Source organism: Moschus berezovskii, chromosome 4, assembly GCF_049115385.1.
Source record: "Moschus berezovskii isolate FMDL1 chromosome 4, NW_MosBer_1.0, whole genome shotgun sequence".
Taxonomy (NCBI): Eukaryota; Metazoa; Chordata; class Mammalia; order Artiodactyla; family Moschidae; genus Moschus; species Moschus berezovskii.
In genome coordinates, this window is record NC_142463.1 from 6499806 (window position 1) to 6510724 (window position 10919).

General features: G+C 39.3%; 2 non-coding genes across 2 annotated transcripts; both read left to right on the forward strand.

Annotated features, from left to right (window-relative positions):
• Positions 1–237: 237 nt before the first annotated feature.
• On the forward strand, positions 238–317 carry LOC129541899 (small nucleolar RNA U2-19). The gene has a single exon (XR_008682952.1). It is a non-coding gene; the product is annotated as a small nucleolar RNA U2-19 (small nucleolar RNA).
• A 132-nt stretch (positions 318–449) lies between these two features.
• LOC129541898 (small nucleolar RNA U2-30) lies at positions 450–513 on the forward strand. The gene has a single exon (XR_008682951.2). It is a non-coding gene; the product is annotated as a small nucleolar RNA U2-30 (small nucleolar RNA).
• The last annotated feature ends 10406 nt before the right edge of the window (positions 514–10919 follow it).

Genomic DNA, 10919 nt, shown 5'->3' on the forward strand with positions numbered 1-10919 from the left:
CCCCACAGGTTGGAAAGGCAGTATGATTTAGGATTGTCAGCAGGGGGGAAGAGCAGTTAAGTAGACCTCCCCTTCAGACAGATAAAGGCAACCCAGGGGCTTGGGCAGCTTGGTGCCTTCTGTGCCTGGTAGATCCAAGAGAGGGGGGTTTCCAGGGGGCAGAAATGGACACAGTGATGGGATTGCTAATATGCCCTAGGATGAGAAGATGATTCTTTGCATAAAGATTAAAGCAATTGTCGATGATGAAAACAGCCAAATCTGAGCATCAAAAGATCTCTTGGTGTCCCTAATGCATGATCTCTATAGTTCTGAGAAGCAAAAGAATAATTTAAAACAATAAGGAGTGTGTGTGTGTGCCTGCCTGTGTGTAAAGGTGATAGTGGGTAACTGAGGACTTATTGATGGAGTGAGTGTGTGTGTGTGTGTGTGAAAGGCTAATCAGTTCTGAGCAATGATGAAAAGAATTTACTAAGGATCTTTATGAAGGTTTCTACGCTTGATCTGAGCTCAGAATTAAAAGAAAAAAGATTAAAGCAATTATTTTTGTTCAAAGTTTCTCAGAAAGAAGAGGGACTTTGGGGGGGAAGGCTTTTGGAAGGGGATGGGGGAAGAAACTCTTTGTTCATCAAATCTCGGCTATTTTTATTTGCACTTCCTTCCATAAGCACAGACCAGGGATCCTTAATCAAAACTCTGCCAACTGCTTCATGCCTTTCTCACTGCAGTGCAGGCTACCCATGTCCAGATGCTAAGGTTTATCATCCTTCTGCCTGTTTGGAGTAACAGCAAATTCCTCAAAGCTACTGTCTCCCCAGAGGCATTCTGTGATATCATGAAAATGGACTTAGGTGGTTTCTGGATTAGCACTGTCCAGCGACATGTGGTGACCCTTAAATTTGAAAGTAATTGTTATTGGGGATCATCTCAATGAAAAGAAAAAATTAAGCCGAGGTAAAATTTATAGAAGAGTCAATCCAACTTCACTTTCAAAGACCCAGGCAGATAGAGGCCACCAGGGCTGGGACACCTCCTTGTCTCCCTGGAAGTGAGTTACTGGGCTCTTCTCCAGGGGCCTTGTCTGAGAGGGAGCTGCTCTGACGTGTAGACAGAAGCCTCAGCTCTGTTGGGAACCTCCAGGACACGGTTTCTTGAAGCCTGCTTCCCCTTTCGAAGGCCATAGAATGTCTTGGTTATGAAAACAGGTCCTACTCAGGAAAATTATAAAAAATAGTTTATAATAAATGGGATTTTAAAAATAGAGTCTTGACTTAGGCTTGATTCTTATTTCCAATTCAGAGCTTATAAATCAGTGGCTTCAAAACATTGTAAGCTTCAGTTTTCTCAACTTTAAGATGATTACTCTTTTTAAAAAACAGCTTTTTATTGGAGTATAGTTGATTTACAATGTTGTGGTTCTACATATGCACATATCCACTCTTTTTTAGATTCTTTTCCCATATAGGTCATTACAGATTAATGAGTAGAGTGCCCTGTGCTATGAAGTAAATCCTTATTTACTTCATGTTATTCTTACCTTCGTATTATTCATATACTACTTCATATTATTTCATACCTTATGAAATAATTTTCTATTTCATATATAGCCGTGTTTATATGTCAGTCCCAGTCTCCTAATTTATCTCTGCCCTCCCATCCCCACTTTCTCCCGTATAACCGTAAGTTTGTTTTCTACATCTGTGACTCTATTTCTTTTTTTGTAAAAAAAAATACCAAAAAACAAGGTATTCTCTTTCACTTGTTTCTCCACTGGTTGTTGTATGAATTAAGTGAGATAAATAAATTGTTTACCATAATAAGTCCTTGTCCTTTAATGTGTTACTAAAAAAGGTAAACTATTGCATACGTGTTGCAGAAATATTATGTATATGACACAGAATAGGTCTTCAACAAATGCTTATTTCTATGTGTTTGTAAGTAAGATAATGCCCATACTCTTTTAGAAAGATTGTTATTGTTATTGCTTAGTTGCTAAGTTGTGTCCGACTTTCTTGTGACCCCATGGACTGTAGCCCACCAGGTTCCTTTGTTCATGGGATTTCCTAGGCAAGAATACTGGAGTGGGTTGCCATTTCCTTCTCCAGGGGATCTTCCTGACCCAGGGGTTGAACCTGTGTCTCCTGCATTGAACTGCGGGTTCTTTACCACTAAGCCACCAGGGAAGCCCTTTAGAAAGATACCAGGAGCCAAAATCCTCCCCCAGCCATCTTACCAATAAGTTTAAATATAAAGAAGTTCTGTTTGTTTGGGGGAGATATTTCTGTTTTTCTAACTTATGAATGGATGAACTGATCCTTTCTACTTTTTCCCTTAGGAAGCCAGCATTGAACTTAATGTTAGGCTTACTTACTCTGTTGTTTATACGACCCCTTCAATAACTGGTGAGTGCATTGCCCAGTGTCCAGCTGCATCAGTACAGCAGAGCCTGAGGATCTGTCTGCCCTGGGAACACAGCCAGGGGGTGGCAAGGCTAGACCTCTGCTTGGCAGACTTTTTCAGAGGCAGGGAGAAGAGCCTGCGGTCTCTTTGTTTTGTGGTTGCTGTTTGGGGCTCTCTGCAGGGATAGGGGAGACATTAAGGGTAAAGGAATTGTCCCTTTATTATGGGTTTATTTTAAACAGCTTCAAGGGGGCTCTTTATTGTTTCTTTGTTTTGTTTGCTCCAATTGCTTCAAAGCTGGAGTGCCTTTCTTGGGAACAGAAGATAAGGTTAGCAGAGTCCTAAACAATTCAAGGGAGGATGAAGTTGGTGAGAGGACAATGATGCTTTTTGAGAAACAGTGAAAAGAGAGAAGAGATAAAAAAATAATTAGTATTGTATTTATTACAGTAAGAGATATTATCTGACACTTGAATTCAAAGCCTTGGTAAAGAAAAAGATGGTTTATACCTCTGGGAATAAATCATCTCACACTTTCTCAGATGAAGCAATCACCTGGATGGGTTTCTTTAAAAAGCTGATTCACAGGACTTCGCTGGTGGTTCAGTGGTCAAGATTCCACACTCCCAATGCAGGGGGCCTGGGTTTGATTCCCGGCCAGGGAACTAGGAACTCACATGCTACAATCAAGACCTGGCACAGTCAAATATATACATATATTTATATATATAAATTTTTAAATTAAAAACACAGTGATTCACAAGACCCACCCCAAGGGGAACTGCTCATTCTGTACTCCGATATGAATATGCATTTTAACCTAGGACCCTGTAGGGCCGGGGCAAGGCGCCTTGAGAAGGCTCACTTAACACAACACAAAAGTTCACAGACAGCTGGTAACTTCATTGTGTGCGATGATTACTTTGCTCCGGACTCCTCACCCCCTGAGGTCTCTGGGGACTGGTTAAGGGAAGATTGCACCAAGGAGGATAAAAAAGGGACAAAACCTTTCCGTCCTTCCTGGAAAAACAGCTCCAAACACTTTGGCAGATTGACCGGCTGGGTTGAGGCCTGGGGTATTGGGAAGGAGGAAATGGAATCAGTCCATGTAGTAAGTGGCTCAGGGCAGTGGCTGCAGGGTCCCTGGGCAGTGTTTAACCCTCCCCCAGATGCAAACAGCCTTTCAGAACGGCCTCTGACAGGGCCCCCCCCCCGCCCCGTCTCAAGGAGTCAAATAAGGGGCACACAGCACACGTGTCCACAGGCGATGCGAGTTCAAAGATACCAGAGAAACTGGAAAGATTCACGGTTTATGAAAGCAACAAAAGCCGAGGTGGGCTGAATCCACACTAAGGAAAGAGATACATCTGTATAGATATTATGAGCTCTATGAGGTCACATTTACACAGAGATGGCACCATAAACCTAAACGGACTCACAGTTATAAATAACTCCAAGTAGTCAACTTGAGGCTTTGAGCTATTGTGCAGTTCACTACTCACCCGGGAAGTGGTGAGACTCTTCTGTGAGAAGTGGGGAGGGGGCAGAGTGTTTTCAAAGTGTTTTGCAGACCTGATACTGTTATTAGGCAAGGACAGGGCTATAGGGTAAAATGTTCGGAAGACTCTGGGCTAAAATAAGTGGAATATGATTTTGTTTTTTAGGGCAAGACTTCTCTTTGTTCATTGCAGATCTGTGGGTTTGACCACTAGGCCCCTTTGGCAAAGATCATCTTTCAAAATTAGTATCTCCTGGACTGGTTCTGGGAAATGCTGGACCACACAGTTCCAAGTGTCTCCTCCGGCTGTTACAACCCTCAGCCCACAGAGAAGTGAGACGTGGGAAAGCCCACAAATGCCGCTGTGAGTGCAGCAGGAAAAGAGATGGCTGTCCAAAACCCTGCAGGCAGCTGGTGCACAAAATGAAACGCTAAACGTTAAAAAATCCATACATACCGCTCACAAAATAATTGCCTCTCCAGAAAGCATATCAGGTAGAAAAGAAAATCACTAGTGTGTGTCCTCAAGAATCAAAATGGAAACCTACTCAAGTGAATTTGTAGTGTACACATTACAAAAGGAAATTACACCGCAAGAGAAGAAAAGACCCCCGTTTAGTAAATGGCAAGTCTCATTGAAGGAAAAATAAATGCAGTGGCCTTCTGTGACGTCCAAATTCTGATGTCCTGGGCCTCAAGGAATCAGACACAGTCATGCCAGCAGCAACTGGACCCCACAGAGCAAGGCAGCCCCTTCTCAGAAGAGAGCAAACTTCTCTACTTGACCCATAAGAGCAGGAGCCCGGGGTAGGGGCATGGTGTCCAGGGAGGTCAGAAAAGGGAGACAAAATGGACACAGACAAGAATACCTTGTATTTTCCTTTTTTCTTCTATTTGATTTTTCTTTCCTTTTTATAGGCAATGGTTTGGCTAATTCAGAATCTTGGTCAATGAAATGTGATAAATAGGGATCATTAGAGCAATGCTAAATTTTGAACATTGAGTAAAGATAAAATTAAGAGAAGACATCTTTGAGGATGGCAAAATTACAACAAAGTTAACTTCAATTTAGAGAAAAAAAGAAAAGTCTAGACCTCATTTTGCCAGGAAATGAGAGTATTAGCTCTAGCTTGAAATAGGCCAGTAGCTTCATTTTTCGGCACCTTGGTTCTTTCCTTTATAGAATAATGTCAGCACATAGTGGGACTTCAACAACTTGGAGGTCTTAAATAGGGTATGATATTTTTACTGTTAAGGGAGAAAGGCTACTTTCTTTAAAAAACACTTAATATAAATCTCAAAGAAACAACTAGAATCATATTTAAAGCTGAAATGCTCCAGAAAGATCTGTTTAAGATGAGACAGGAAAGGATGCTCATTATCTTTAACATTATTCTAGAAATTACAGCTAATGCAATAAGATATGTGAGAGAAATAGCTTTTTTAGAGAGAGAAAATGCCTATTTTCAGGAGACTACATAATTGTCTACCTAGAAATCCCAAAATAACCAACAAAAATAGCCAACAACAAAAAAACAGAATTGTAACTAAAAAAAAAAAAAAAATAGAACTTAGAAAGACACATATGCTAACGATTGTTATCCAAAATATACTAATGACTCTTAAAATTCAACAATAAGAAAACAAACAATCTGATTTTAGAAACGGGCTGAAGGCTTTAACAAACACCCCACCGAAAATGAATTGCAGATAGTAAACATAGCAAGATACTCCATATCGTATACCAACAGGAAAATGCAAATTAAAATGAGATAGCACTACAACACCTATTCAGTTCAGTTCAGTTCAGTCGCTCAGTCGTGTCCGACTCTCCGCGACCCCATGAATCACAGCACGCCAGGCCTCCCTGTCCATCACCAACTCCCGGAGTTCACTCAATTAGAATGGCCCAAATTCAGAACATCGACAACACCAAGTGCTGGATGTACAACAGGGACTATCATTCATTGCTGGAATGAAGAATGATACAGCCACTTCGAATGTCTGACAGCTTTTTTTTTTTTTTTAGAAAACTAAGCATATTCTCACCATATAATCCAGCAATCCCACACTTTGGTATTTATCCAAAGGAGTTGAAAAGCTGTGTTCACACAAAAGCCTATGTAGGGAAGTTGTTTAGTTGCTAAGTCATGTCCGACTCTTTTATGACCCTAAGGACTGTAGCCTGCCAGGCTCCTCTGTCCATGGGATTTTCCAGGCAAGAATACTGGAGTGGGTTGCCATTTCCTTCTCCAGGGGATCTTCCCAACTCAGGAATCGAACCCTAGAATCCTGTGTTGGCAGGTGGATTCTTTATTAATACCACTGAGACACCAAGGAAACTCACAAGGATGTTTGCAGCAGCATTATTTATAACTGTCAAAATTTGGAGGCAACGAAGAGGTTCTTCGTAGGTAAAGAATGAATAGACTGTGGCACATTCAGGAAACAATATTATTCAGCACTAAAAGGATACGAGCCGTCACGGCTTGAAGAGGCATGGAGGAAACTTAAATGTATATTACAAAGAGAGGGAAGCCAACTGGAAAAGTCTGAATGCTATATGATCACAACTATATGATATTTTGGAAAAGTAAAAACTATGGAAGCAATAAAAGATCAGAGACTGTCAGGGTCATTGTGGGGGAGAAGGGAGGGAAGAAAGAACAGAAAAAGTACAGAGTGTTTTTAAGTCAGTGAAACAATTCTATGTGATACTGTGGATACACATCACTATAAATTTATCCAAACCCATAAAATAGACAACACCAAGAATGATCTCTAATGTAAACTATGGACTTTGGCTGATCATACTGTGTCAGCGTAGGTTCATTTGTAACAAATACAGCAAGCTGGGCTGGGATATTGACAATAGGGCTGGCTGTGCATGTGTTGGAGCAGGGAGAATTTAAAATCTTTTTCTTGACTTTCTGCTCAATATTGCTGTGAGCCTGAAACTGCTCTAAAAAATAATCTCTATATTTTAAAAAGACCTCAATAGCTTGTGAGATGTACCTAAATAAATGGGAACCTCCTTATGAATGGCAATATCTAGTAGGAAGAAAAATTCACTGTATCTGTGTATTCAACAAACTGAGGGTTGAAAAGAATTGCTGGAGCCTTTCAAAAAGCAGAACTTCAGTTTGCTATGCACTGAGAACTATTTACATAGTATTTACATTGTGTTTGTAACTATTTATATAGTTTTTACATTATATTAGGTATTTAAGTAGTCTAGAGATCATTTTGGAGAAGGAAATGGAAAATAGTCTGATGCTGGGAGGGATTGGGGGTGGGAAGAGACTGGGACGACAGAGAATGAGATGGCTGGATGGCATCACCGACTCGATGGACATGAGTTTGAGTGAACTCCAGGAGTTGGTGATGGACAGAGAGGCCTGGCGTGCTGTGATTCATGGGGTCGCAAAGAGTCGGACACGACTGAGCGACTGAACTGAACTGAACTGAACGGCAACTCACTCCAGTACTCTTGCCTGGAAAATCCCATGGTTGGAGGAGCCTGGTAAGCCACAGTCCATGGGGGTCACGAAGAGTCGGACATGACTGAGCAACTTGACTTTCACTTCTCACTTTCATGCTTTGGAGAAGGAAACGGCAATCCACTTCAGTGTTCTTGCCTGGAGAATCCCAGAGACAGAGAAGCCTGGTGGGCTTCCGTCTATGGGGTCGCACAGAGTCAGACACGAATGAAGTGACCTAGCAGCAGCAGCAGCAGCAGCAGCAGAGATCATTTAACTTATTCAAGAGGATGTGCACAGGTTATATGTAAATACTATGTCATTTTATATACGGGACTTGAGCATTGTCAGACTTGCTATCCACAGAGGTCTTGGAACTGTATACAGCCTTGTTCAGTTCAGTTCAGTTCAGTCACTCAGTTGTATCCGACTCTCCGCGACCCCATGAATCACAGCACGCCAGGCCTCCCTGTCCATCACCAACTCCCGGAGTTCACTCAAACTCATGTCCACAGAGTCGGTGATGCCATCCAGCCATCTCATTCTCTGTTGTCACCGTCTCCTCCCACCCCCAATCCCTCCTAGCATCAGACTCTTTTCCAGTGAGTCAACTCGTCGCATGAGGTGGCCAAAGGATTGCAGTTTCAGCTTTAGCATCAGTCCCTCCAATGAACATTCAGGATTGATCTCCTTTAGAATGGACTGGTTGGATCTCCTTGCAGTATAAGGGACTCTCAAGAGTCTTCTCCAGCACCACAGTTCAAAAGCATCGATTCTTCGGCGATCAGCTTTCTTCACAGTCCAACTCTCACATCCAGATTATGTGTATATGTACAAACATGCCTTATGTATATCCAGGAATCAACTTAGCATAAAAGTGAAAGAATCCATTAGGAAAAAAGAAAACTATAAAAGACATCTAACAATAAATAACTGAAGAGGCTTGGAGAAACCTACCGTGCTCCTGGATGGAAAATCTCTTCAGTGTTGTAAATATAACGCTTTTACCCCAAATTGGCTATAGGTTCAATGAGCGGCCAGTGAGCTTCCATTTTTCTTTTTAATATAATGACAAAGTGATTCTAAAGATAATCTGAAAAAATAAACAGGTGGAAGACCTAATAATTTCTTTTAAAGATGAGTAATGATAAAGGCCTTAAAACATATTATAAACATAATATAATTAAAATATAATACATTTAAATAAAGGAGACAGCTCAGTCACAGCTTAATGTGAAAACAGTGAGATAATAAATTAGTGGAAAAAGAAGAATCATTTAATAAATAGTGCTGAGAACATGGTTAGAATCTTAATAATAAACAAATGAAATTCAATCCTTACCTAATTAGTCTAAAAACTAAATTAACAAGTTAAAGAATTTTAAAAATAAAAATGAAAAAAATCTGCTTTCTTGGCCTGCATTAGGAGAAGCTTTCTAGGAACAAGTGCAATGCAAGCGTTTACAAATTTAAGGATCAATACTTCTAGAATCAGAAAATTTTAAACATGTAATTTTTGAAAATGAGAATGTTACAAATTAAACATATAGATGAGAACTAATGTTATAGTCAGTGTCAAATTTATAGCCTTAAGTTCTATTATAATTAACTAAGAAAAAATTGAAATAAAGACACTAAACATTCAGGAAAGAAAATTATAGCAAAATTCAGAAAAAAAATAATTTGAGAAAATAGAGAAAAGAAAATAATGAAACAAATACACATATTAATAAACTAAAGGCAGCTTTTGACAAATAAATCCTTCTTTAAGAAGCAATTAACTGCTTGCATCATAAGGGTAGGAATCCTACATATTTCATTGACCCTGGGATCCTCAATACATAAAAGATTGTCTATAATTTAGTAAGTCAACAAAAACTACCTTTGAAAGAATAAAAATAGATATACAACTTAAAAATATAGTGAAAAGATGACAGAAAACATAATCATATAAAATTAAGAAAAATTTGGAGATAGCATGATAAGGAATTTAAAATTTTAAATATTTTTATAAATTTAAAAACCTCTATGAAATAGAAAACAGTGTTTATCAAAATGAAACCAACAAGAAAAAAAAAATCTTAAAGTAAAATCCATGATAAACTTGTTTAAAATATCTCCAAATAAGAATCTAAGGCCAGCCAATTCAATCTGTGACTATTACTTTAAAGTCAGAAAAACCTACAATATTCATGCAATGTAAACTGTTCCAAAATTTAGTTTTTAAAAGTGTGTGCAGAGGCAGGAAGGAAGGGAAAGACAATTCAAGCTATAAACTGAAGAAGAACGTATTTATAATATTATAAATATTAGCTGTCTCACATCTCATGCTTAAAATGTTTTGGCTATCAAAACATTTTAAATATTTTTATATGTCAAGAAATGCCATAAAGTATGTGAGTAAAGTGACAGACTTGGAAAAATATTGGTCATGCCAAGAGATAATTAGAGAAAGGAAAGTATATTCCTGCCCCTGTATGTTCTCTCGCTAAGCGAATATATGCAACAAAAGAAGAGATGCAAATAGGTTATAAACATTGTTTAAATACCAGCATTTTTAGGGGCTTAAAAATACTAAACAAGATCAAATTTGCAAACATGAAAAGAAAAGATAATACCCAGTTTTGACCAGGGTTGTAGGAAATAGTACTCACATATAAGGTTAGTTGAAGATAACTTTGAATAACTTCTGTAGAGGGTGATTTGGCAATACGCATCAAAAGTCTTAAAAATATTCAAATCTATCAACTTCTAAATCCCACTTTTTGGAATAATACTTTTCATCCAATATGTAATATCTCTTCTTGGTATAACCACAGTATACCCAGGCTGCACCATAGATGTTCATTTTAGCATTGTTTATACTCACAAATATGGAACCATGTCTGATATTTTGTTGATATAAATGCTTCAGAGTGTTTTCAATTTCTTTTTCTCATTTAATTCTCAGAAAGTCTTTTGGTGGTGAGATTATAATGCCCATTACAAAGCTTAAAAAATGATAAAGATCTCAGGAAAGTTATGGAACATATTTAAAACCTTTGGGTTAATTGAGCAGGGGCTTGGACTGAGCCCAGGTCTCCGGAGGTCTGGTCCACATGGTCTCTACCATGTTAGGATACTAGAGATGGATCTTAGAAATTACATGGTTCATGCAAACCCTGAGGTTGGATCAGTAACTTAGGCTGGTTAGCAAATGACTGAGCATAACCGCCTTCTCCTTATAACAATAATCTTCAGACTGCATCAAATGTTGGTCTATAACTCTCAGAACAGAGCAGAGAATGGTTTTGAGGACAAAGCCACAGGGAAAAGATTTGAGGGGAAGCTAAGACATACTCCCGGAGAAGGCAAAGGCATCCCACTCCAGTGCTCTTGCCAGGAAAATCCCATGGACAGAAGAGCCTGGTAGGCTACAGTCCATGGGGTTGCTAAGAGTCAGACATGACTGAGCGACTTCACTTTCACTTTTCACTTTCATGCATTGGAGAAGGAAATGGAAACCCACTCCAGTGTTCTTGCCTGGAGAATCCCAGGGATGG